The sequence below is a fragment of the Lactuca virosa genome, chromosome 1, assembly GCF_052849685.1.
Source record: "Lactuca virosa cultivar CGN04683 chromosome 1, Lactuca_virosa_CGN04683_v6, whole genome shotgun sequence".
NCBI lineage: Eukaryota > Viridiplantae > Streptophyta > Magnoliopsida > Asterales > Asteraceae > Lactuca > Lactuca virosa.
The window spans coordinates 168,748,735-168,776,608 of NC_136426.1; the positions used below are offsets into that span (position 1 = coordinate 168,748,735).

The 27,874-nt window shown below is 37.4% G+C and overlaps 1 non-coding gene across 1 annotated transcript; it reads right to left on the reverse strand.

Annotated features, from left to right (window-relative positions):
- Positions 1-7,998: 7,998 nt before the first annotated feature.
- Positions 7,999-8,105, reverse strand: LOC145151598 (small nucleolar RNA R71). The gene has a single exon (XR_013732163.1). It is a non-coding gene; the product is annotated as a small nucleolar RNA R71 (small nucleolar RNA).
- Positions 8,106-27,874: the final 19,769 nt, after the last annotated feature.

Consider the following 27,874-nt stretch of genomic DNA (forward strand, 5'->3'; position numbering starts at 1 on the left):
CCATTTCACGTCTTTGTCTAAACCTCTAAAGAAACCATCTAAATATCCATCACTATTGCCATCAAAAGCTTCACTGGATCTGTCACGTAGGTCGTCATCGTTCTTTGAATCTAAGTCATCGATAGAGATGTACTCAGAAAGGGAGAGGAGGAAAGTCCAGATCAATGGCATCGCAGAGGGGGATAGGTGGTTTCTGGAGAGTTCTACATAGAGATGGATACGGTTAAGAGGGGTTTTCGGTGACTATGACTCTTCCAGATGCATATTGGAAAAGATGAGGGGATATGTCGTCGATCTAGCGTTTCAATTTAGACTCTTCAGATGTCGAAGACGATTTAGGGTTTGGGGTCTACCCATCCCCTTCTGTTACCATCTCCTTCCCCTCTTCGATTGTCTTTTATGTCCAAGTATACCGATCTATTCTTCTTTCTGTCCAGGTGCACCAGATTTCTTGGGGAGAGAGAGAGAGAGAGAGAGAGAGAGAGGGTTTGATGGTGTTGCCGGAGATTTCTTGGAGTGGTCGGAGATTTCTTGGAGTCGGGGGAGTACCGGAGTCGGCAGAGATGCAGGTCGCCGGTGTGGGTGGTGATGTTGAATAAGATGCTTACTTAAGAAAAAGGGAGAACTTACGAACGTGCTTAACTACCTGTGCTTGGGGATCATTCCCATTTTTTATGAAGGCAGTAAATATTTTTATTATTAATAAACAAATCAATAAATAATTATAAATAACAAATGAATACAAAATAAATGAAAAACGAAATAGAAAAGAGTAATATGGTCATTCATATCTGGTAGGGACGGAACATAGGTCAATTCGGTCCACTGTCTCTACTCCCACCTATCCCGCTTAAGGTTACGTGGATGAAGCTTGATTTGGGTCCACCAGGAAGAGTATTGAGAAACTGGCTAAAAGGGATTAGAAATGGACTAGTAAGAGATTCCAATGTAACCTAAAACTAAAATTGGAACCCTAGGAGGGGCAACTTCCACTCTTTTTTTTTACTCTTTCCATTGTCGTTTTTGCTTGTTTATGCTTACTCCCACAGCAGCTGTCATTTCTATCCCGTACTAAGAGACTTCTCCCACAAAAGGGAACATGAAAGTTTTAAACAAACGAGGGAAGGTGTGAGTTAATTTTTGAAAATAAGGACTAAACGTATCTTTTGACACTTACACGAGGGACGATTTGTGTAATTTACTCTTAAAAGTACCTAACCTCATCTACTCTCTCATCATCGACACCCTCGTTGTCGTTCCTCCCTTCTCTCGCTGGAATCCGCCGCCACTCTCGTCACTGGACCACCGGCTGTGTGTGTTTGTGTTTAACCTTCTAGCCGAGTCAGGCCCTTTTCATACACAAATAAGAAGCTGCTAAGTGCTAACGATGTTCGATCATGAGAATAAATTAGTGAATTGAGAAAGAGAAAGGCACTAATGTTTGGGTCTTCTAGACATGAATTTACTCTGATTATCTCTATTTTTATCATGATTTCAACACCACATCTTTCTTTTAAGGTTTTCAGACATGATCCTGATTATTTCAAATGCCTCCTGGGTTTATTCTTATCTTTGAATTTGAGCGATTTCAATACTAGATGTAATATCCCAAATTTCAAGACCAAAAATTTCATTTTTGATATAACAATTTGGAAAACATTTATAAGAAAACATAATTGAGTCATATCATTTCATAAAACCATAATCTCATGTCTCAAAATCATATCGTAAAAATAGTAACAATGTCAGAGTACAATCCTAAGAAATCTCATAGTGCGGAAATCCTATGTGTGTGTGTGATGTGCCGCTACTGCGCCGGCTCATTCCCCTTCGCTAAAGAGGTACCTGAAACAAAACTGAAAACTGTAAGCACGAAACTTAGTGAGTTCCCCCATCATACCACATACCATACAATCTCATAACAAAACATATTGTCGGGCAATTCTGGGGTGCCCGACCTACCAGGTCCGGCCATTCTGGGGTGCCGACCTACCCTGTCAAGCAGTTCTGGAGTGCTGACCTATCCATGTCAAGCCATTCTGGGGTGCTGACTTACCCATGTCAAGCCATTCTGGGGTGCTGACCTACCTGTCGGTCCTAACAACTGAACCCTGGGGACTATCTCGCCCCCTGCTACTACTACCACATATATCCTAACATATCATACTGACAGGCATATCTGGGGTGTCCGACCTACCCTTCGGTCCTAACAACCGAACTTGGGGACTATTCCCTCCCTATTACCACTATCACATATAGCATATCATGCTAGCACATAAACATATCAGGTAGTAGCAAACCTAGATGAATATCACAAAGACAATCACCTAACATACAACTCCTACTAGTGGGCCGACATTGTGGCCGTAGACCTACCATTACTGGAAGGTAACTCACCTCGATGTCGTGTAGTATCTGCACGGTCCTCGACACGGGAATCGACTCGCCTCTTCTCCCCAATCCCTACACAACAACCTTTTCCAATTACTATTGCATACTCATAACCCTTACAAGGGTCAATCCAAATCCAAGTCAAAGTCAAGGTCAAACCCTGGTCACAGTCAACATCCAGTTGACTTGACTCGCCAAGTTGGTCCACCAACTCGTCGAGTCCCTATCCTTTCAAAATGATACAACCCCCGACTCTACTCGTCGAGTCTAGCAAGAACTCGACGAGTTCACCTTCAACTATAGCATCGGGACCATCTTCAACCGACTCGCCGAGTTCATCCTTGAACTCGTCGAGTTCATCTTCATCTTATGAATGTGTCCAGTCTATGACTCGCCGAGTTCTATGAACAACTCGTCGAGTCCGTCTTCATGAGTTGGGAGATTGCCTTGAACTCGCCGAGTCTATTCATACACTCGCCGAGTCCTATGATTTCCAGTCCCAAAACAAACCCCTAGCAGGCTGAGTGTTCCATCCACTCAACCAAAACCATTTCCAGAAGTTGTTTCGGGGGAAAAAGCGTCCCGACTCGCCGAGTCCCTCTTTGTCCAAAACTATACAGTCGATTATAATGGGTCTTAACACGTCAAAGCCATAGATCTGGCCTCCTAGGGCCCATTTTATACGTGAAGCTTCAAACTTGATGTACATGCATGGGGCCTTTGGCTCAAAAAGCCATAAAAAGGGGTTTATATGATGCATGGGTCTCCCATGGCCATAAAGTTGGCACCTTTATGCCATGGGAACCCTCAATGGCTCCAAATCTGAAGTTCTTATCCCAAAATCGTGGTTGCATCCAAGTATGGCTCCAATATGGCTTCCGAAAGCCCTAAGTTACTCCAAAAGAGTATCTAATGAAAGAAGAAGCAAGGTCTGGACTTTTTACCTTCTATAAACAGGAAATGAAGCAAAACCTCTGGATCTCCTTGCTCCTTCTGAAATCCCAAGCTCCTTCTTCTTCTCTTCAACCTTTTATCTTGCACAAGAAGGCACAACAAGCTCAAAATCACTCAAAAAGGGTTTAGGGTTTCAATCTAGGGTTTCTCTGAGTTGGGAGGGTGATGGAGGCTGGTTTGGAACGAGATAAAGTGTTTAAATAGGGTGCAAACACTAAATATTAGGGTTTTGTCCAGACAGCTCCTACTCGTCGAGTCGGTCTTCCGACTCGTCGAGTAGGTCACTTAAGCCCCCGATCAATAGTCGAGTCTACTCGACGAGTTGGGCCTCCAACTCGCCGAGTCCCAGAGTAAATTGAAACATTTCTTGAATTTAAATACGTACCAGGAATCGGGTGCTACACTAGATGTTGTGATGAATATTAAGAGAGATTAAAGTGATTCTGTGTAAACTTATTTCATTGATCAGAGAGTATAAACTTCAAAATACATACATATATATATATATATATATATATATATATATATATATATATATATATATATATATATATATATATATATATATATATATATATATATATATATATCATGGTTGCAGAAATCGGGATTAATCGGCGATTAATCGTGGATTAATCATTTGGCGTTCTCCAACCGTCGAGGATTAGGGCATTAATCGGAAATTTAGGATTAATCGGGCTTGGCGGGATTAATCGGTCAACAAAAGTCAAAAAAGTCGAAAAAAGACAAAAAAAAGTCAAAAAATGTCAAAAAAATTAAAAAAAAAAATTCAAAACACCAACTTTTTTTTTACTACAAAATTTTCAAATTTTCAAAATTTCAAATATTATACCAAAATATTCATATTTTCGTATTTCCAAATTTCCAAATTACAATTTTTCTTATTTTCTAATTTTGAAGTACTTGTTTTTCTTAAGATATATTAATATTTAATTAATTTTAATATTTTATTAATAATCTATGGTCCCCGATTAATCCCCGCCAAGAACGATTAATCCCTTAACACCAGTCGACCGTCAGGCTACCGTCGAGCGATTTTTACAACCTTGATATATATATATATATATATATATATATATATATATATATATATATATATATATATATATATATATATATATATATATAAAGCTTAACAATCATTTAAGACTAACAACTATTTAACAAACTTTCAAATAAAAGACTAATATACCCCTCTAACTGTCTAACTGAAATAACTAGAGCTAACACCCCCCCTCTCAAGCTGGAGGGAAAGGATTGAGATGCAACATGGAAATTGCAAGTTGATGTTGTGTTGAGGAGAGATTTTTGGTCAAAATATCTGCTTTTTGACATTGAGTTGAAACAATTATGAGTGAAATCAATCCCTCTTGCAGCTTTTCTCGAACAAAATGGCAGTCTAATTCTATATGTTTGGTCCTTTCGTGGAAGACTGGATTTGTGTCAATATAGATAGCAGCCATGTTATCCCATTTAAGAGGAATTAGAGTTATGTTTGAAACTTGAAACTCATGTAGCAATCTTGAGAGACAAGCTAACTCAACACAAACTCGTCGCATAGATATGTATTCTGCTTCTGCGGAAGAGAGAGATGATGGGTTTTGAGCATAAGAACAATCCTATGTGCGCATACAAAACCCTAAAACTTTGGATCTAGGTTTCTCTATTGTACATGCAAATCATCCAAAGTTATAAACCCTAGATCTAGCATATAAGATTTGAAGCTAACAACTAAAATCAGATTTAGATGATTACCTTTTCCAAGTAGCAGGAATCTTCAACTTCTAGAGCTTAGTATCACAAGTGTAATACCTCTAATGGCTTACAAACACCAAAGCGAGTTGAATGATCTTGGAGAGAGGATATGGAGGCTTAATTTCAGCTCTGTGATCTCTGGGAAGCAAGGGTAGCCGAAATTCTAAGCCCTAGGGTTCTTTATATAAGTTTCCTATTAGGGTTTCAGTTAAAACCCTAATTGGATAGCTTAGGCCTTAAGCTGTCCAATAGATCCTTCCAGAATAAGGCTTCATGGACGATTTCAAGTGGGCTTCCCCTCTTGATTTCGTCCACCTCCTTTCCTATGATCCATAGCCCATAATTCAATTATCTTATAATTGCAATTCCAGTCCCCTAAGTTTAATTAATATCTTTTGATCACTAAATTAATTCTAAATTAATTCTTGACCAACATATTAATTAATGAATATGATTTTACCTTAATATATTATTCTCATAATAAATTAATAATCCATATTATTGATATTTCCATATTTATACATGTTTTTAGGCAATATTTATTTATATTTTTATTAATATTTTGGTTATTTGCATTGAATAATGATACTTATAAGCTTAAATTATACTTTGTAGCCAAATAGAAGCATTTTTTTGGAGAAAAGGACTAAATTTGACAAAACATGGAACTTTGGAGGCTTGGAGAATAAAAGAGAAGGAAGCTTACGTAATCTGCTATATTCATGTCGTGAGGTTTCTAGATTCACGACGTGAGCATGGATCTTCCAGAAGATAAACAACGTGAAGAAGAGTCCTTGTCCAACACATATATCTCATATTCACATTGTGAGACACATCCATTCACGACGTGATTGCGGAAAAATTAGAAACTATATATACTCTTGCTCATTATGATTTTGGAGACTTTTGGCCGATTGAGGGAGTTCCTGGAGACGAATTTATGAAGGAAAATAGGTCTGGTATTTGCTTTCAACACCAAAGGAGAAGAGAAGTTCATATTAGCTTAATCTAGTTTGGTACTTTAATCATGCTTATGACTATGATTTGTTTGAGTTTGATTTCTACTATGAGTAGTTGAATTTAGTTACTCCTGTTTAGTTAGATGAAGCTTCAACTTATGGATTAGTTTAATTTATTATGGATTTGACTTGTTGGTATTGTGCTTGTGTTTCATTGTTAATACCTAGCATGCTAATATTTGGTTCTTTAGTTGCTTGAATTCATGTTCTATGTAGCTTAGTGATTATTAAATTACATGAACTTGACACCTAGTGATTTAGTGAATATTGAATTGCTAGAGCTAGGATCGACCCAATCTTAGATAAGTGATTGAAGTAATTAAATTTAGCTGTGTTGGAGAACATAAGTTATGACCATAATTATGTTTGCATAATAAATCTTACATAGCCTATTCATAATCCAAAACTGACTCTGTGTTTGATTGTGTGTGACTATGCATAGTTTTACATGAATTAGTTAAATATTGGTAAATTTAGACTTAAATTACTAATATAATATAATAATAGATAACCAACTTTGATAATCCATAATTGTTAGCTAACCATAAAGAAGAAGTGGATTCGAACTAAACAGGAGTGTTTGTAGTAATTGATTGAACTTTGTGTTAAGAGATTAAGTTCATCTAAACTTGCAAAATTAGATAAAACCCCCATCTTTGCTAGAAAATTAGGTTAATTTAATAGTAGATAGGTTAATTAGTCAAAACCGTTCCCTGTGATCGACACCCGACTTACCCGACTATTCTATAATTTGACTAGGTACACTGCCTAGGTGCAATTTAGTTAGTTAAGTTAGGTAGGTTATAAATTTAAAATTAGGTGTAGCTACTTGCATGCATCAAAGTTTTTAGCGCCGTTGCCGAGGAACGGCTTATTTGATTGTTGATTTATTTGCTTTAGGTTGATCGATCCTTTTTGTGGGGTAAAACCTGCAAAAAGTTACTTTTTCATCTTAGGTTTTTGTTTCAGTACTAGATTCACGACGTGAGCCTTAAGCTCACGACGTGAGTTCAGTAGTTTGTACTTTTTCTTCGTTTTTCTTTTCTGTTAGTTTTTCTGCGACAACTCGAGGTGGTGCCCTTTACCACGTCGTGGTGGCACGTTAGTAGGCTGTTTTTATTTAGTTTTTGTTCAGTTTTACGTTTTTGTTTTGTTTAGTTTACAGAAGTTAATGACCAGAGGATCCAACACACCTTTGCTACCACCACTTGAAGGTCCAGAGTCGGCCCTTCACAAAAAGAAGGATAAGAATGTGAAAGAAGATCAAACACCAAAGAAGAGACCTTTACAAGAACTCAAGTCGGTATTTTCAAAGAAGTCAGGGAAGAAAACGGGAGAGTTGAGCACATCTTCAAAGGGCAAGAGCAAAGTTGAAATCCTAGATCCAATTCCTAACCCAAACGAATCTGAATACGAATCCGAGACCGAGTTTGGACTATATACGAGTGAACCCGAGAACGAGCCAGAAAACGAGATGACGAACATTGAAGAGATGTCGATGGGAGCTTACAAAAAGCGAATCAGAGACGATGTTGGTCCGGGGTTAGTACAACCTGAAATACCTGCCACTGCCACATTTGAGCTGAAGGGGTACATTCTTAATGCACTGAAGGATGTTCCATTTTATGGAAAGGATCACGAGGATGAATTTAAGCATTTAGATGAAGTCAATGACATTGCAGACTATTTCAATGTCCCAAATGTTAATAGAGACACTGTCTTGCTAAGGATGCTACCAGCTACTTTCAAGGGAGCTGCAAAAGACTGGTTAAAAGCACTTCCACCTGGTACAATAACTACTTGGGCTCAGATGCGTGAACAATTTTTAGATCAATTTTGCCCACCATCCAAGATAGCTAAACTCAAGAAGGCGATTGCTAATTTTGAACAACAACCAGGGGAGTCACTTTACGAGGCATGGGAGCATTACAAAGGGTTGCTAAGGAATTGTCCTCAACATGACCTCAACATACAATAAGAGGTATCTATATTCTATGACGAGGTAAATGTCATGACACGACAACTCCTTGATTCTCAAGGACCACTTACGAAGAAGAATCCAAATCAGATCAAGGTGTTGGTTGAAGAATTCATGAAGCACTCTCGTGAGTACCACAATCCAAGACAAGATGGAGTAAAAGGCAGTGGGGGCGCACATTCTGAAGAAATGGCTGCTATGATGGCGATGTTGAACAATATGGACTGGAGATTGACCCAAATGGACCAATCAATTCATGCAATTAGAGTTGGTTGTGAGAAATGCAATGGTCCACACTTGACTAGAGATTGCCATTTGGATGAATATGGGAACAAGAAGGCTCAAGTTTGCTACTCGAGTGGGGACAAGTATGATGACTATTGGAGAAAACCAAAGAAGTAGTGGCTTCCATACGATGAGTATAAGAATCAGAAGGAGGAGAAATACAGGCAGACTGGCCGAGGTTTCTACCAAAAGGAGCAACGACCAGCTGAGAAGAAATCTGACTTGGAGACCATGTTAGTTCGTTTCATGGAAGCTTAAGAGAAAAGGCATGATGATACTGATGCAACACTGAAGGATCAAAGAATAATGATATAGGAGCATCAAACTATGATGAAAAATCATCAAGCAATGATGCTTGACCAGCAAACATCATTAAGAAATCAGCAAGCCTCCATCCACAATCTCGAAGCTCAACTTGGTCAACTTACTACTTTGGTGAATGAGAAGCTATCTCCCCAATTTCCTGAAAAGAAGAATCATTCCCATGTCATGGTGATTGATACTGAAGAAGAGGCTATCTTTGAGTTCTTAGAAGCACTAGAAGTGAAGCCGAAGCCATCCGGGCCAAAGCCAAAGAAGTCAAAGCTTGAAAATGAAAATGTTGCTGAAACACCCAACTCATGACGTGAGCCCGCCATGCTCACGACGTGGGACCAGTCTGAACAGAAAAATTCAGTGGCTGTTCCAGTTTATCGTCCGCCTTTACCATTCCCATCTCGAGCTAATCTTAGTCCACTGGAAAGGGAGCATTTGGAGTTTATTAAGCAAGTGAAGGGTATTCCAATTAATACTCCATTTGTTGAGTCATTATCTAAAATTCCCGAATACGCGAAATTCTTACAAGATTTGATAGACGCTCGTCAGCAGTTGAAGAAGACTTCCACAGTTATTCTTAGTGAGCAAAGATTAAAAGTTGTATTGGGAGAGATACCTAAGAAGATGGGAGGTCCTGGATGCCTCACTCTTCCATGTGAGTTTGGAAATAATTTGAAGACTTATGCTTTAGCTGATTTTGGAGCTAGCATAAATTTGATGCCTTATTCCTTTTATCAGAAGTTACATATTCAGAAGATGAAGGCTAGAAAAATGACCATTCACATGGTCAATCGTTCAATGACTCATCCTAGGGGGATTGTAGAAGACATCCTGGTGAAAATTGGGAAATTCGTTTTCCCAGTTGATTTTGTGGTTATGGATATGAAAGAAGATATCAATGTCCCAATCATTCTTGGTCGCCCTCTACTTAATACTGCTAGAGGCTTGGTAGATGTTCATGAATCCAAGCTTACTTTAAGAGTTGGAGATGAGGAGGAAACTTTTGGAGTTCAAGATGGTTTCCAAGGAAATGATGTTCAAGGTGAGGTATTCAATATTGATGAAGAGAATGAACTTGAAGAATTGGAGAAACTCATGGAGGAAGAAATCAAGACAATTCATCAAGTCAAACGCATCAAACTAAGAGCATCCGTTCCAGTTGTTTTTGAGGTGATTGCCTATAAAACTCCAACATCTTTGGTAAGTGAGGAAGGCAATGATTTGTCAAGTGATGAAGACGAGGTTACTTATAAGGAGACAAGTCCAGTGGTGAAAGAAGAGAAGGTTCCTATGGAGCTTAAGAAGAGTGAAGAAAAATTGGAGACTAAAGGGATTAAAAGAAAGCTTGATATAAACGAGGTGAAAGCTAAAAAAGAGAACTCGAAGAAGGCGTACATTAGACGAGTACAAGCATACAAGAGGCGATGGAAAGAACAGAAGGTTCAGGTGGTGATGGACTCCTCTGACAACTCAACATAAGGAGGCACGGAGTCCGGCTCACGACTCCATCAAAAAGAAGCGCTTCTCGGGAGGCAACCCGGGTTCGGTTTGAATTTTCTTTTCTTTTCCTATTAGTTTTTGCATTTTTAGTTTTTAGGAAAATCAATCGTATCATCTGAATCATTTTGTGCATGACAGGACAGTAAGTGTGGGGTCCCTAAAATTAAATGGTAATAAATTATGAATTATAGTTAATAAAAATTAGGATTTATTAAGAGATTATATGCTCAGACAGACTTCACGACGTGAGTCAATATGATTCACGACGTGAGTCCAGGAAGACTTACATAGTACCTATATGTTAGCCCAATACATGTCCCAGCCCAATTGTTAACTAATTTATTGGCCCAACTGCACATCCCAAGACCACTCACGACGTGCATCTTTAAAATTCACGACGTGAATTTTGAAAAGATCACAGGACCACAGATAAGGGACAGGGAACACTTTGACCTAAACCACTTTCTTTATTCCCCACGAAGTGAAGGTGTTTTGTGCTGGTCCCCCATTCCGATTTTGGCCATATTACACTCATTCTTCCACTTTTGATTATGTAACTCTCATTCTAAGGTATTTTTTTTTGTTTTTAGTAGTTAATTTTGTTTTAATAGTTGAATTTAGGGCTAGGGTTTGGTGTTTAGTGAATTGTTGAAATGTGCCCTCAAAATTCATGTTATAACCACTGCATGTTGGATGAATGTGCTTAGACTTGTTCTAGGAATAAACCCCAACCATTATTTTGGCCCGATTCACACACTGCATTGACCGATTCTGACCTGCGATGACGAACTCACGACGTGAATTCCTGGAATTCACGACATGAATTTTGGGCGTGAACAAACCTGGTTTATGTTTAATTCTAATCTATTGGATCTTTCTTGTTTGGTTTTTGTTGTTTCTTGTTTTGCAGAAATGGCTCCTAAACGCGAGGTTCCAATAGGGGTGGCTAGTTTGCACCCGTTTTATGTTTTCCCGACAACCTTGTCACGGGATGTTTTTACACGATGCAACAACCAGTTAGGATGGTTGTACTACCGGGAGATTACTGTTGCACCTACAATTAATTGGTCAAGGTTGAGAGAGGTCGACATTGTTGATCGGTTGTCCCCGTTTCTTACGAAATTATTTGTGGGGAACGGATTCTCTTTTATATGCAAGGGGTGGCATAATTTGTTTGCTATCCAGGAAAGGGTGTACAAGGAGTTATGTGTGGCGTTCTTTTCGAATGTGGCATTCCATGAGAATGTCCAAGACCCCACCTACCAACAAGCCTTGGTTTTCCGTCTAGGTGGAGAGTACCGGGAATGTAGTTTGGTCGAGTTTTCTTAGAGGATGGGGTTGTATGAGGCCCATGAGGCTATGACTCAGGGCGGCTGCCCATGGTTATGAGAATGGGGCATCGGGGTTGAGTTTTGGAGCAACATTGCATCCGGAGTGTTCAATTCCGGGGTATCGCCGAAAAGCAGCATCAAATCCCCCATTCACCGCCTTATCGACTGACTCATCACATTTTCTATCAACCACCGACGCCATGGGGACAAGGTTACCAAGATGAACTTGTTCTTTTTATGGTCCATTTTACCGCCGGGAGTGTGTTGCAACATTCTGTACTTTCTGGCCCGCTAATTGGCGGATTATGCTGTGAGTTCCCGCCCTGGGAGCCCTATTTGTGGAGGCCACTTTATCACCCGTTTGGCCCGGTCTTATGGTGTGATCATTCCCGACATCACACGATCCTTGACTTGTATGGATGGGAATGAATTTACTATGGGATATTTGGAGACGATGAAGGTGGTAAGGAATTATGGATCACATTGGGGGATTGTGCATTCGGATGATGATGGTGATGAGCAATCGAGTGACCAATCCGAGCAACCGCAACCGAGACCTTGCCGGTGGAATGTGCGAGCACATGGAGATACGGGACGGGTTCCAAGGTTTGATGGAGGGGTGCCCACCGACCCATTCTAGAGTCGGGTAGGTACATATTTAGACAACCTTCGTGGGAATGGTACTTATACTACCCAACTTATCGAGGGTATTTATTCCCATATGGGTGTGATTCGACCACCCACCGTGCCGCCACATTGCCCGTATATCCCGACATGGGAAGAACTATGGATGCCACGAGGGGATGGAGCCGGTACTAGCGGAGCGCAAGAGGATGAAGATGATGATTGAGCATTTTTATTTTGATTAATTTATTTTAGTTTTTAGTTTAATTTAGTTTGGTTTGGTTTTGTTTTTTTAAATTTGAATGGTTTGTAAGACAATTTAAGTATTATGTTACTTTTCTATTTTCCTTGGTGGTTATTTCTAGATTTGCTAAGGGAGTCACGGGAAAGGAAAGTCGAGATGAGAGCGTATACGTCTAGCCAAACGTCGTTTAGAGTTTAGAGTCGAGAGTCAAGACCCACGATTAGAAATAAGTGTGGGGTGAGTCAAAGAAAGAGGATAGAGTTAGAGAAGGGTCATAAAAATTCTGAAGAGTCTTAATCCATTAAGATGTTAAGGTGAAATGCCAAAATCAATAAAGAAGAATGAGCAGCTTACATTGTCTGTCGCCCAGTTTTCACGTCGTGGGGCTTTATTCTTCACGTCGTGAGTTTGGTTATGAAAGGTTTCAGAATCACGTTTTCGCGATCTCACGTCGTGATTTCCATGACTCACGTCGTGAGTCGTATAATTTCGCTAGAATGAAGCCTTTTCATTCACATTTACTACATGCTTCACCACTATTCTTTTTGGACTTATCATGACGACATTTATGGCTCGTTTCCTCTACCATACAATGTGGCGTATGCTTTCCCACGTTGTTCTTCACGCTTGGAGATTTGCACCACTTTTATCGAAGATTGAAGTTTCGATTCCATATTTTGTTGGCACATAACATATCTCGCGAGTTCAAGATCCAAGTTCCTATTTAAAAGAGATCCATTTTCAAGATGCACATTTCATCCACACAATTGGAGTTCGATCTCGCCACTACTATCCCAGGGGAATCTGTTCCTTTTTCTCCTTTTTATTGTTTTTTAATTTATTTTATGCATACAATGAGGGCATTGTATGTAATAAGTGTGGGGTAGGGGTCGAAAAAGTAAAAAGTAAATAGCTAGAAAATTAAAAAATTAAAAAATTTTAGATTTTCATATATTTGAAATAATAATCTAATAATTTATCTAGTAATAATAATTTGAACTTAAGTTGCTAGTGTTGTATGGGATGATCCGATGAGAGCTCAAATGTTTAGTTGAGCCAATACACGTTATAGTGCATTTGTGGCCCCCTTTATTCTAGTGAAATCATGGGACAAAAACACAACCTCGCTTAGTTTAAGGGATGCAATATGTTTAGCAGCCTGTACCTGAAATGTATCCAGGAAAGCTTATGTAGTCATTGCACGTAGACTAATGCCTTAACCAATAAGGGTTGAAGTTAAGCGCCCCTGCTTAAGCATGTAGGTTTTGAGTGAAAAAAATGAGTACATGTTAAAAAAAAGAGAGAGAAATTACCAAAAAAAAAGTTGAGGAATTTTTTGGAGCAATCGAAGTATAAAGTTTGAAGAACAAAGATCAAAATTCTGAAGACTCAAAAAGTTGAAGATACCAAAAATCACACAAAAAAAGTGGTGAATTCAGAGAAATTGAAGATAAAATATCAAAGAAGTAAAGAATTCAAGAGCTCCATATTGTGGTATCAAAAAATTGTAATTTCTAAATTATGTATGCTTGGGTAGCTTTACAAAAATACCTTGAGGTTAGAAAGTTTTCTGAGGATGGATTCGGAGGGATGCATAAAATGAGCATTGTTCAAAAGAAGTGGGCACGTGTTTATGAGGATTGTGAGTATTTAGAATTAAGGGGGGGGGTCTTTAGGAAAATTTTAGACACAAATGTATGCGTTAAGGTCTTGGCATAATGGCTGAGTTTAAATTGGATTGTTCTATGTGATGTTGGTAATGAAGGTTTGAGTTTAAAAATAATTAGATTTGCTTGAGGGCAAGCAAAGCATAAGTGTGGGGTATTTTGATATTTCCATATTTATACATGTTTTTAGGCAATATTTATTTACATTTTTATTAATATTTTGGTTATTTGCATTGAATAATGATACTTATAAGCTTAAATTATACTTTGCAGCCAAATAGAAGCATTTTTTGGAGAAAAGGACTAAATTTGACAAAACATGGAACTTTGGACGCTTGGAGAATAAAAGAGAAGGAAGCTTATGTAATCTGCTATATTCACGTCGTGAGGTTTCTAGATTCACGACGTGAGCACGAATCTTCCAGAAGATAAACAACGCGAAGAAGAGTCCTTGTCCAACACGTATATCTCATATTCACGTCGTGAGACACTTCCATTCACGATGTGAGTGCGGAAAAATCAGAAACTATATATACTCTTGCTCATTACGATTTTGGATACTTTTGGCTGATTGAGGGAGTTCCTGGAGACAAATTTCTGAAGGAAAAGAGGTATGGTATTTGCTTTCAACACCAAATGAGAAGAGAAGTTCATATTAGCTTAATCTAGTTAGGTACTTTAATCATGCTTATGCCTATGATTTGTTTGAGTTTGATTTCTACTATGAGTAGTTGAATTTAGTTACTCCTGTTTAGTTAGATGAAGCTTCAACTTATGGATTAGTTTAATTTATTATGGATTTGACTTGTTGGTATTGTGCTTGTGTTTGATTGTTAATACCTAGCATGCTAATATTTGGTTCTTTAGTTGCTTGAATTCATGTTCTATGTAGCTTAGTGATTATTAAATTACATGAACTTGACACCTAGTGATTTAGTGAATATTGAATTGCTAGAGCTAGGATCGACCCAATCTTAGATAAGTGATTAAAGTAATTAAATTTAGCTGTGTTGGAGAACATAAGTTATGACCATAATTATGTTTGCATAATAAATCTTACACAGCCTATTCATAATCCATAACTGATTCTGTGTTTGATTGTGTGTGACTATGCATAGTTTTACATGAATTAGTTAAATATTGTTAAATTTAGACTTAAATTACTAATATAATATAATAATAGATAACCAACTTTGATAATCCATAATTGTTAGCTAACCATAAAGAATAAGTGGATTCGAACTAAACGGGAGTGTTTTTAGTAATTGATTGAACTTTGTGTTAAGAGATTAAGTTCATCTAAACTTGCAAAATTAGATAAAACCCCCAGCTTTGCTAGAAAATTAGGTTAATTTAATAGTAGATAGGTTAATTAGTCAAAACCGTTCCCTGTGATCGACACCCGACTTACCCGACTATTCTATAATTTGACTAGGTACAATGCCTAGGTGCAATTTAGTTAGTTAAGTTAGTTAGGTTATAAATTTAAAATTAGGTTTAGCTACTTGCACGCATCAATTATCCTCTCTCTCCACTAATCATCCAGTCAAGTTGCTCCGGTGAAGGCAACCCAAAAGGACCATGCTACTATCGGGTCAAGTACATACTAAATATAGTTTTGGGCTTAGACACCTAATCCAATAGTCTCCTACTTGGATTAGTCTAATAACTATAATTGCAAATATGACTTCAGGATCCGATTAGCAATCATAGCTCTTAAAAGCCTCTGTCAACTTTGACCCAGTCAAATGACATATCCTTTAGATAAGGGTTCGTATAGTCCTCCGTTCTCAAGATATCATGTGGACAATCACATGGAACATAGTCATACTTATTGTCTAGCAATTTGTTTCTCGATCTCCGATTTGTTCGACATAGAACTTAATCGAACACATCAACTCAGTTCTGATCGGGCCCGACACATAAGTCAAAACAAACCATTGAGGGGCCCAAGATATCGTTCTTACCCTTGTGAGGTAAAAGGAACAGATAAACTTCGACTTATATGCTTGTACTATTTGCTCATTAAATCGTACACAACAATGCATTCTATAACATCAAGTTACTGATGCGTTTACGCATTATCAATGCACAACCAACTTGCAAACAACAACTCATATATCTAGGTTTAAAGACTATATGATATTATCGTCTTAGAATCACTCGTGATTTATTCCATGAAGCGATTCAGGTAAGCGTGGGTTTAATCCAATACTCAAATATTATTTCATAAGCACTCATGAACGTTGCAGCAAACTTTTGCTCTGTCTAACACCTTAGACAATCTACAAGCCAATTCATGACAGTCTTCATTCATACCTACTTCCAATGTATGATCGACTATGGATGGTTTGAATAATCTTATTATTCAGGAAGTCAAAACATGCAAAATGAAACAATAGTAAATAATCAACACAAGATAGTAACTTTACTCATAAATAATACACCTTTATTTAATCATCAAATGTCGATTACAATTTATCTATTACAAGTTTCTAAAAACCTATCTAATCACAAAAACTAATATCGTCCTTCAGCCGAATGCTCCTAGCGTGCTGCGAGTGCTTAACCCTACTCAGTCCCTTCGTAAGGGGATCTGCTGGGTTATCCTCTGACGATACGCTCTTCACAACGAGGAGTCCCTCTTCCACACGATGTCTGATGAAATGGTATTTCCTGTCGATATGCCTGGATCTACCATGATCCCTTGGTCAGGGTGACCGCACCTTCGTTAACACAGAAAATATCCATAGGCTCCTTTATGGCAGGTACAACTCCAAGGTCTCCGATGAAGTTCTTTAGCCATATCGCCTCCTTTGATGCTTCGCTCGCTGCTATGTACTTTGATTCGCACGTTGAATCAGCCACTGTTTCCTGCTTGGAACTCTTCCAAGTCACTGCTCCTCCATTGAGAGTAAATACCCAGGCTGACTGCGATCGATAATTATCCCGATCAGTCTGGAAACTAGCGTCACTGTACCCTCGTACTCTCAAGTCATCACTCCCACTGAGGACAAGGAACCATTCCTTAGTCCTTCGTAGGTACTTAAGAATATTCTTGACTGCGGTCCAATGGGCTCTACCAGGGCTCCCCTGATATCTGCTGACCATGCTCAAAGCGAAGGCCACATCAGGGCGAGTACAAGTCATAGCATACATGATGGAGCCGACTGCGGAAGCGTAAGGAACTCGGCTCATCTCCGCTATCTCAGCCTCTGTACTCGGACTCTGAGTCTTACTCAGTTTTGTATTTCTTTGGATCGGTAACTCCCCTTCTTGGAATTCTCCATGCTGAAACGTTTCAACACTTTATCCAAGTAAGTACTTTGACTAAGTCCTATTAGTCTCTTACTCCTGTTTCTCACAATCCTTATCCCTAGGATATAGGCAGCTTCTCCGAGGTCCTTCATAGCAAAACACTTCCCAAGCCAGGACTTAACCTCCTGCAAGGTTGGAATGTCGTTTCCTATGAGTAGTATGTCATCCACATACAATACCAGAAAGCTAACTATATCCCACTAGCTTTGAGATATACGCAAGACTCATCCTCACTCCTTGCAAAGCCAAACTCTTTGACTTTCTTATCGAAGCAAAGATTCCATCTGCGAGATGCTTGTTTCAATCCATGAATGGATTTCTAAAGCTTGCACACTCTATTGGGATGCTTCGCATCGACAAAACCCTCTGGCTGACTCATGTAAACATCCTCAGCCAACTTCCCATTAAGGAAAGCGGTTTTGACATCCATCTGTCATATTTCATAATCATGAAACGCAACTATGGATAGCATCACCCAAGTAGACTTTATCTTCTCAACTGGTGAGAAGGTGTCATCATAGTCAACTCCAGGAGTTTGAGTAAAGCCCTTCGCAACCAATCACACCTTATATGTGTGCACTTTCCCATCCATGTCGGTCTTCTTCTTGAAGATCCACTTGCACCCGACCGTCTTACGACCTGGTACATTTTCAACCAAGTTCCAAACTTGATTGTCATACATGGACTGAATCTCCCTGTCCATCGCCTCTTTCCATTTAGAAAACTCTGGGCCTACCATGGCTTCCTTGTAGCTGTTAGGTTCATCCAAGTTTACTAGTATACTATCACTAATAAACGTATCACCCTCAGATGTTATATGGAACCCATACAAAACAGGTGGAACACTAACTCTACTGGAATGTCTAAGAGGTAGGGACTCGTCAACTGGCTCAACATGAGTTTCCTCCTCAGGTTGATCACTAGTGTTGGAGGTTCCTTCATCGCTTATCTCTTGAAGCTCTTAAATATTAATTTGCCTCCCACTGTCCTCTTGGCATATTAGCTCTCTCTCGCGAAAGACTCCTCTCCTAGCAACGAAGACAACATTGTCACTCGGTCTATATAAAATATATTCAAAGGACTTCTGTGGGTATCCAATGAAAATACACTGCTCACTACGAGGTTCGAGCTTGTCGTGAGTCTCTTGTCTTACGAAAGCCTCACAACCCCAAACCTTGATATGTGCCAATGAGGGAGATTTCCTTGTCCATATCTCGTGAGGTGTTTTGGAAACCTTCTTGGTAGGGACTAGGTTAAGGATATGGGCGACAGTCTCTAAGGCATACCCCCATAATGAGATAGGTAGCGAAGCACGACTCATCATGGAACGAACCATGTAAACTGTTGGATTAATGTCTAAGTCCATAACTATATTTGGTATGTACTTGACCCGACCCGACATGGTCCATTTGGGTTGCACTTCACCGGCACAATTTATATGGATAGTCTTTTGAGAATAGTATATTTATGATTTATATTAATATATTATAAGTTCTAATATATTAATATGGAATCATATTATTTAATTAGTATTGATCAAGAATTAATTTAGAATTAATTAAGTGATCAAAAAGAACTAATTAAATATGGACTCTTATATATATGGAATGGGCCAAGTTCATTTAGGTTGGGCTAAGCTTTCATGGATGGTCCATGGAGCTTTTAACCCATGGATCCTATGTAAATGAAAGGTCATGGGTATTAGGGTTTACATGGATGTAACCCTAATCCTCCATAATATATAAAGGGGTCCTTGGCTCACAAAATTGGCACAAGTGTGTGAAAATAAGAGTGGGCCGATTTTAGTGTGCATACATATTCTCTCAAGTTCTTCCAAGGTGTTTTGGTGATTTGTGATTCCATTTGAGGCTTCCACACTATTGGGGCTAAGCTCTTAAAGCTTGAAGACATCAAGCTACATCAAAAGGTATGTCATCTAACTAGAACTTTGTAGTATAGGTGCTTCATAATATGCTAGTTAGGATGAAACCTTGGAATAGTTAATATTTGCATGTATAATAGAGAAAACATAGATCCAAGGTTTATAGGGTTGCATGTACACCATAGGAGTGTTAGAATGCTCAAAACCCAACAGTGGTATCAGAGCCATGAGTTGTTTTCTGTTATATTGATGCAAATGTTTTATTTTCAAAGTTGAAAAAAAAGGAAAAAAAAACATGACGTTTGTCAAATTTTAAGATAATTACTTGTTTTTGTGAAAAACTAATTATTTGTAAAATTTGAATCATTTGCTATATGAGTTGAATTAGGTCAAATTTAGTAAAAGATAAAATGATATGATTATTTTATTAGTTTTAAAAGTTTGATCTAAAGAGTTTTTTGAAACCTCCATAAGTTATGGATATGAAAAGGTTTTTAAAAAAATTGATTCAAAGTTTTTTATGGAGTTACAAAACTTGGTCTTAATGTTTTAAAGAATTCCATAACTTGTTTTTAAGTTATGGAACATGAAACGTTTCATCATAAAGCAAGTATTTAACTCCATAAGTTATGGAATCCAAAAGTTTTCAAGAGTTACAAAACTTGCCCTCAAGTTTTGGAATTTGGAAAAAGTTTTTTTATGATAAAAAAAAAGAATTGAATTCTAAAACTCTTGGGTTCATAACTTAAACAATTAATTAAATGGTTTTAATTTTGAATTTAATAAGTGGAATTATGATGTTTTTATTGAATAATTCAATTAACTCTTATGGACTTTATTAATAGATAATTAAAGTGTTTAATTAAAAGAGAATTAATAATTCGATAATGACATGATTTAAATTTAATTAAATTAAGAGTATAGTTTAATTAATAGATTAAACCACCAAGTATTTTAAATGTCTAAAATACACCCTTATACTATTATAATATTAAAAGTTTAATATATTATATGTATAAGAGCAAGTCGTTTTACCATTAGTAGGCCTCATTCACGAATCCGGTCTATAAGGGGGGTATAAGGTTACTGCCTATAAAATGGCAGTGTAATGGGTGTCCACTCTCACCCACCGCTTCCTTGACTGGTGGAAGGTCGTTAGCCGAACATGTAGGACAAGGACTATAATTCTCCCTTCATTAAAAGTATTAATGATAAATACTAAGTAACTAAACCTTTTATTAATTCCCAATCTTAGTTACTTAGGAAAATGTGAATAAGGTGCTAATCCATGAAATTACACTTTGCACTTTGTTTAAACCGTTAGTGGAGCGTGTGTGGTTAACCGGCACACTAACCTGGATTTAACAAAGTAGGCAAAGGGTAACTTAATATTTATCATAGTATCGGTGGAGCTCGTGTGGTTAACCGACACATCAATTGAGGGGTAAATATTAAGGGTACCAAGTATATTTGCATGGTTACTTCACACCTTGTTTTGTGATCCTCGGCATCCCAATCACAAAACCTGAAGGGCACACTCGAGATTGAAACATGCCGTTGAAAAGTTCAATGAATCTCAAAAGAATCTAGGAGTTTCAAAACCAATTAAAACCTAATAATACATTTCGTTTATCTTGGTGGAAATTGGTGAATCGTCATTCATCTACCTTCAAATATTTTATAGCTTGGATTACGACATCCCTCTTCCAAGTTATAAAATAGTTTGTTGGGTCCTAGCCTTAATATATCATATTGGGTGTTATATTAAGGACTTAAATCAACTTTACGTGAATTTCTCCCATTGTTGATGTCTGGTTTAGACAACAATGATCTTCCCAAACCAAGCTTTCCTAATGAATATGACTTCCCGAGTTTGGCTCATGGAAGTCATACTTCTCTTCCTCCACCTCCTCCAATTATTCTCCCTAACCCACAAGTTCAAGGTCACTCAAGCCCTAATGGCAAGCAAGGTCTATGTGTGATCACATCTTAGAGATGAAGTCACATATTGACAAGCCGGGAGAGTTGGGTGTCAAAGTCTTGAGAAAGTTGGATGTTCAATCACTTTCTAAGTCACATAGTGAGTTCCTTTGGGACTACTATGAAACAGACTATGACATGAACCTTAATGATCATATCTATTTGCTTGGTGCTGCTGAATCAGCAATGATTTGGAACGATAGTGAAGCAAATTTGATTAGAAGATCAACTTCCCAAAAACTTTATGGACAGTGACAATGGTGACACTGGAAATCCAAAAAAAGCATTCTCTTCCCAATGGAAAGGGATTGGCCATAGTCAACCCGGTTGACCAAATGGTAAAGAGAAAGGCTAAGTATGAGATAGTCCCATTACCAAAGGGTCCATATGTTTATTTTGCCAAAGGAAGGGGCGTTGATTGCAAAGCTGCCAAATTTACCTAAGGATGTTAAAGTCAATAAGTTTGACTCTACATCAGGTAGAGCCCATTATCTAACTCTGTTAAGTTCTATTCTGAGATCCTCATTACATGATGTGACTGGGTCACATGTTGATGTTTTAAGAATAAAAGAATAGAGAGAAATCTTAAAGGAAGTATATGCTGATTCTGATCGCGAAGGTGGATTTCGATCACATCAGAATTTTGAGCAGTTGCTTAAGAAGTTATGATATATTGCTAAGGAATAGATAACAACAATTTTCCATGTGGATTGTAAGGATAAGTTTTTCCGCAAAGTTTTAAAATAAAAGAAAATTGTTTAATTTTGTTTATTTGAAGTATCCTTACAATGACATTTGTGGAAAATTGTTGCTTATATGATTCCACTGACAGCAATATTGGAAAATGGATTTGATTCTTTCATTTGTGGTAGTGTCTAAATTTACCAAATCGGGAAAGTTCCTGATCACCCAAGTTTTAATTGGACCGAAACTTAGAATCATGCAAGTTGAATAGTATGATGAATGAGAACTTTCAAGCATTGGAAAATCAAGACTAATTACTTGTTCACATGGATGTGTGAGTCAAGTGAAGGACTAAAGGGATCGAGTACACATTCTTGTGCACTGGTCATGTCCACCACAAAGCTCGTTAAGACTATTTGATTTACTAAAGTTTAGTAAATATGGTTATACTTACAAGTTTAAGTATAATTCTGAAACATTGGAAAAGTCTCAATGTATGGCAGAACGAATGGGAAGAATCAAATTAGGCAGAAAGATAAAAGTTTCTCAAATATGAAAAGATGGGAGAGTACTTTAGTATCATGTTTGTGATCATCTTAATGATTTAGAAATCATATCACAATTAGTCCTCTAAAGGTCATCTTAGTGCATTCTTATGACTAAGAAGATGAGTCATGAATTGTTGAAATGGTTAGATTAGGAAGATGAGTCATACTTCGTTCCAAAACAATTCTTAGAGTCATACTCCAAGATTGTAACTTGAGTGACATATCTTAAAGAAAGGTTTAAAACACTTGTCAAATGTAAGAGTAAAAGTGTCCTACTCTTGTACATTTGAAATTGGTAAGTTGTGATGTTTTGGATAAAACAAAGACCAACTAAGGCCAATTGTGTGAAGTGTTTGTCTTGATAAAGAATCTGCACTATCTCTTGAATATTTGGCAAGATAGTCTTATATGTCAAGATGATAGTGGGAGTCTTAAAGATCCTAAAAAGAATTTCAAGAACTAATCAAGAATAAAACCTGAGGTTCTTCTCTAGCACACGACTTGAGGTTTATAACCTATTGTGTTGACATATTCTGTGCCCATTCCAGTTAAAGTTGGCTTTGCATAGGAGTTCTGAAAGTTCTCAATTGGTTGCATAACAACTTGGAAGCAATGGCAGGCCCTATACTGCCAGGTGGCAAGAAGTTAAGATTGCATAAGTTCAGTCCATATGAGTTTGGATTTGTCATTATCCTTGTCTTGTTACTATGGTTTTGACGATTCACATGGATAAGAACACATACACCATAAAATCTAAGGGTCATAAGGTTTCTCTCTGATTCATGAAAATGATGGTGAGGAAACACTTCCACCAAGTAGATTTGAAGCAGATGGCAAAAGGTCTAAACAATTGAGACTATGATTACGACATCCCTTTTCATAGTTCTGAAATTGTTTAGACACACATGCATGCTATCTAAGGAAAGGTGTATGATTTTGATAAAGTTTTATCAAAGCATCTCGTATCAGAAATCTGAACTTTGGTAAGAAAGTCAATAAAGTATTGATTTCTAGAAGTCCAGCTGATTTCTGAGTACATGTCAAAGCTAGTGGGAGCATAAGTGTTATGCTAATAATCATCATGTTAGTGGGAGCATGATAATTATTGTTAGTGTTGCAAGTTAGCAATGTTAATTATAGAAAACAAAAGTTTCAATTCGTGAGGCTGCAGGGATTGAAAAAGTTGTTTTGCTATAATTAAGGGAGAGGATATACTTCATTTCTGTTCTAAAGGCTTAGATTGAGACCTTAATCGTCTTTAGTCAAGAATATATATATGAATTTCATGTTGGATTGGTTCAACTTAAGGAAATTCTATATATTGCGTTCTCAAAATTCGATTATGATTACGGCATCCCTCTTCATAGTCAAATTTTGAAAACATGGCAAATAAAAATATTGTAGCAAAAGACTGGTCTAGAATCATGTCTTTATGTGAGACATCATGAATCGTGTACCATTTGCTTTGGGTACAGGATCGATTGCATGTGTTATAATATTTGTCATTTCTAAATTTTTCCAAATGCCCAGAGGCATTAAGAAGGGAAAAGGTCTAGAATTGGATATGACTAAAATGATTAAGCAATTGTCGAGGACAATCTGAGGTTTACCAAAGATTGGTTGCTCAGGGACAGTTGGAAGTATAGTGCTAATTTTAGAAGGACCATATTGACATATTCTGAAAAGAGGCATCTCTTATTCAGAAGTGATAGTCAAAATGAGAATATGGAGTTGTCTCCATAGGTGGAAGTTATCTGTGTAAGGTTAGAAAACTTAATGCAAGAAGCATGTCCAAAGCAATGTACTTTGAATATGAGACTTAGTTTCCATGGAGTTGATCTCCATTGGAATACCTTATAATGACTGTTGACAAGTCTTTGTGACTTTGTACATATTCATTACAGGAGGGTCAGTGCATATAAGTTTAAAATCTAAACAGATTTCGATAAATGATAGGAATTTGAAATTCTCACATTTTTCGATAAGGATTTGGGAGTGTGAAATTAGAATCATTGAAATTATGTTCAATTGGTTTATTTCACTAAGTAAGGATCATAGACAAACATAGAGTGCATACTTGGTGTATGGCAAAACTATTGGTTAAGAAAAACATAGTGTACATGCTTGGAGCATGGGACAACTAGTGTTTTTAATTCAAGTATAAAGTTGATAAAACCGAAACAATGAATAATGAGTAATCAGTATGGTGATAAATAAAAGTGTTTATTTATATTCATAGGGTTTGATACCATATTTGATTCATTTATTCTTGTGTTTCACTTTGCATGTTTTGACTTCCAGAATAACTAAGTCGCCCTTCCTGAATGATTAAGTTATTCAAACCATCCACAGTCGGTCATATGTTGGAAGTAGATATGGATCAAGACTGTCATGGGTTGGTTTGTAGAGGTCCAAGTTGGTGGACAAAGTGGTGCTACAACACTCATGAGTGCTCATAAGTTCTGAGTATTGGATTCAACCCATGCTCATTGGAATCACTTCATGGATTTTATCACGAGTGATCATGAGACGGTAATATCTTATATTCTTAAAACCTAGAGATATGAGTTGTTACTATGAGTTGGTTATACATTGATTGCACGAAAACGCATTGGTAACTCGATGTTATAAAACGTGCCTTTGTGTATGATTCAACAAGTAGTAGAACAAGCCATATGAGTCGAAGTTTATCCATTCCTTTTACCTTCGAGATAAAAGCGATATCTGTGGGCCCCTCGATGATTTAGCGATGACATATGTGAGTGCTTGGCCAAGCCAGGACTGATTTGATTTGTTCAATCATTCAGTCATCATAAATCGAAAATCGGGAAACAACAAATGGACAGAGAGAATGATTATAATCCATGTCTCAGTCCATATGATATCTAGAATGGAGGAATATATGATCCCTTATCTAATGGACAAGTCATTGACAAGGTCAGAGTTCGATAGCGGCTTTAAGAGCTACGATTGACAGTTATGTTTTGAAGTCATACTCAATAATAGTTTTAGACTTATCCAAGTGGGAGACTGTTGGATTAATGTCTAAGTCCATAACTATATTTGGTATGTACTTGACCCGACCCGACATGGTCCATTTGGGTTGCACTTCACCGGCACAATTTATATGGATAGTCTTTTGAGAATAGTATATTTATGATTTATATTAATATATTATAAGTTCTAATATATTAATATGGAATCATATTATTTAATTAGTATCGATCAAGAATTAATTTAGAATTAATTAAGTGATCAAAAAGAACTAATTAAATATGGACTCTTATATATATGGAATGGGCCAAGTTCATTTAGGTTGGGCTAAGCTTTCATGGATGGTCCATGGAGCTTTTAACCCATGGATCCTATGTAAATGAAAGGTCATGGGTATTAGGGTTTACATGGATGTAACCCTAATCCTCCATAATATATAAAGGGGTCATTGGCTCACAAAATTGGCACAAGTGTGTGAAAATAAGAGTGGGCCGATTTTAGTGTGCATACATATTCTCTCAAGTTCTTCCAAGGTGTTTTGGTGATTTGTGATTCCATTTGAGGCTTCCACACTATTGGGGCTAAGCTCTTAAAGCTTGAAGACATCAAGCTACATCAAAAGGTATGTCATCTAACTAGAACTTTGTAGTATAGGTGCTTCATAATATTCTAGTTAGGATGAAACCTTGGAATAGTTAATATTTGCATGTATAATAGAGAAAACATAGATCCAAGGTTTATAGGGTTGCATGTACACCATAGGAGTGTTAGAATGCTCAAAACCAACAGTAAACAAGGTCCGATTGCGCCTCTCAGCCACACCATTAAGTTGTTGTGTCCTAGGTGGCGTCAATTGAGAAACTATTCCACATTCCTTTAGATACTAGTGGAACTCGATACTAAGATACTCTCCTCCTCGATCGGATCGTAGCATCTTTATCTTCCTGCCCAACTGATTCTCCACTTCTTGTTTAAACTCTTTGAACTTTTCAAAGGTTTCTGACTTATGCTTGATTAAGTAGATATACCCATATCTGCTATTATCATCAGTAAAAGTCACATAGAAGTGGCAAGCATCCCTTGTAGTGGATCGGAAGGGCCCACACACATCAGTATGTATGAGATTCAACAAACCCTCACCCCTCTCAGAAGTACAAGTAAAGGGTGACTTGGTCATCTTTCCAAGTAAACAAGACTCGCACGTGTCATCTGATTTTAGGTCAAACGACTCCAACACTCCATCCTTTTGGAGTTGGGCTATGCGCTTCTTGTTGACATGTCCAAGACGACAATGCCACAAGCATGCTTTGTCCAAACTATTGGATGAATCGATTTACAATACATTATTTCCTAAGTTATCAACAATCATCACAGTTTCATATATACCATTACAAGGCAATGCTTCAAAATAGAAAACACCATTCAAATAAGCATAAATAGAACCAATTTCATTGTTAAATGAAAATCTAAAAACCTTGTTTATACAAACCATGAAATGAAATAATGTTTCTCGCCATCTCAGACGAGTAGCAACAGTTAATCAATTCTAACCCTAACCCACTACTAATCTGTCACACCCCGGACCAGACAACGGAAACGTCCTGAGGCAGGTGATTTCATTGTGCAGTATCATAACAATTGAATATACATGAAACAGATCAATCCAAACATCATACATTGATATAACAAACTTACATTGTTTACATATTGTATTTGTCCTTCGAATTACACAAAAGAGACATAAGCAGAAAAATCCAAAGTACAGCTAATAGTTTTGCATCTGCGCCCCTTGTTACCTGCTTACTAGATCCCTGAGAATACAAGTCGTTTTGAAAAGCGTCAACTAAAAAGCTGGTGAGTTCATAAGCATATTTGTATAAAATCGTTTGCACTTGTTTAGAATCGGTCTCATTGTACTTTCATAAAATCCGATATTTTCTATGAAATCGTTTGAAGTCTTGCCTTGAAAATCATGGATATATGTGTGCATGTCATTACTTTTGTTCATCCCTATAAGGAGTGATTTTGAAAAGTAGTGTAATTTGTAAAAGCGAGCTGTGTCCGAGAATAGTTCTTTTGAATAGTAATAGTCAACCGTTTCCAGAAACATATTTATTTTCAAAAAGAGAATATGGTTGAAAATCTTGTTCCTCTTATCGAGTAAAATTGAGTGTGCGTTCTAGTTTATCGTTATCGAAATCGTAGAAAATCGTTTTCTCCAGAAAATCCTATATTTTCTGCTATAAAGTATTCGTAAGTTCTAGTTCCAACTATGTATATGTGTGGGTTAGTTTATCGTTTTCAAAATCGTTTACAAACGTTTTCCATAGAGTCCTACGCTTTTTAATTTGTAAAATAGCAGTATTACGACTCTATACTTGTTA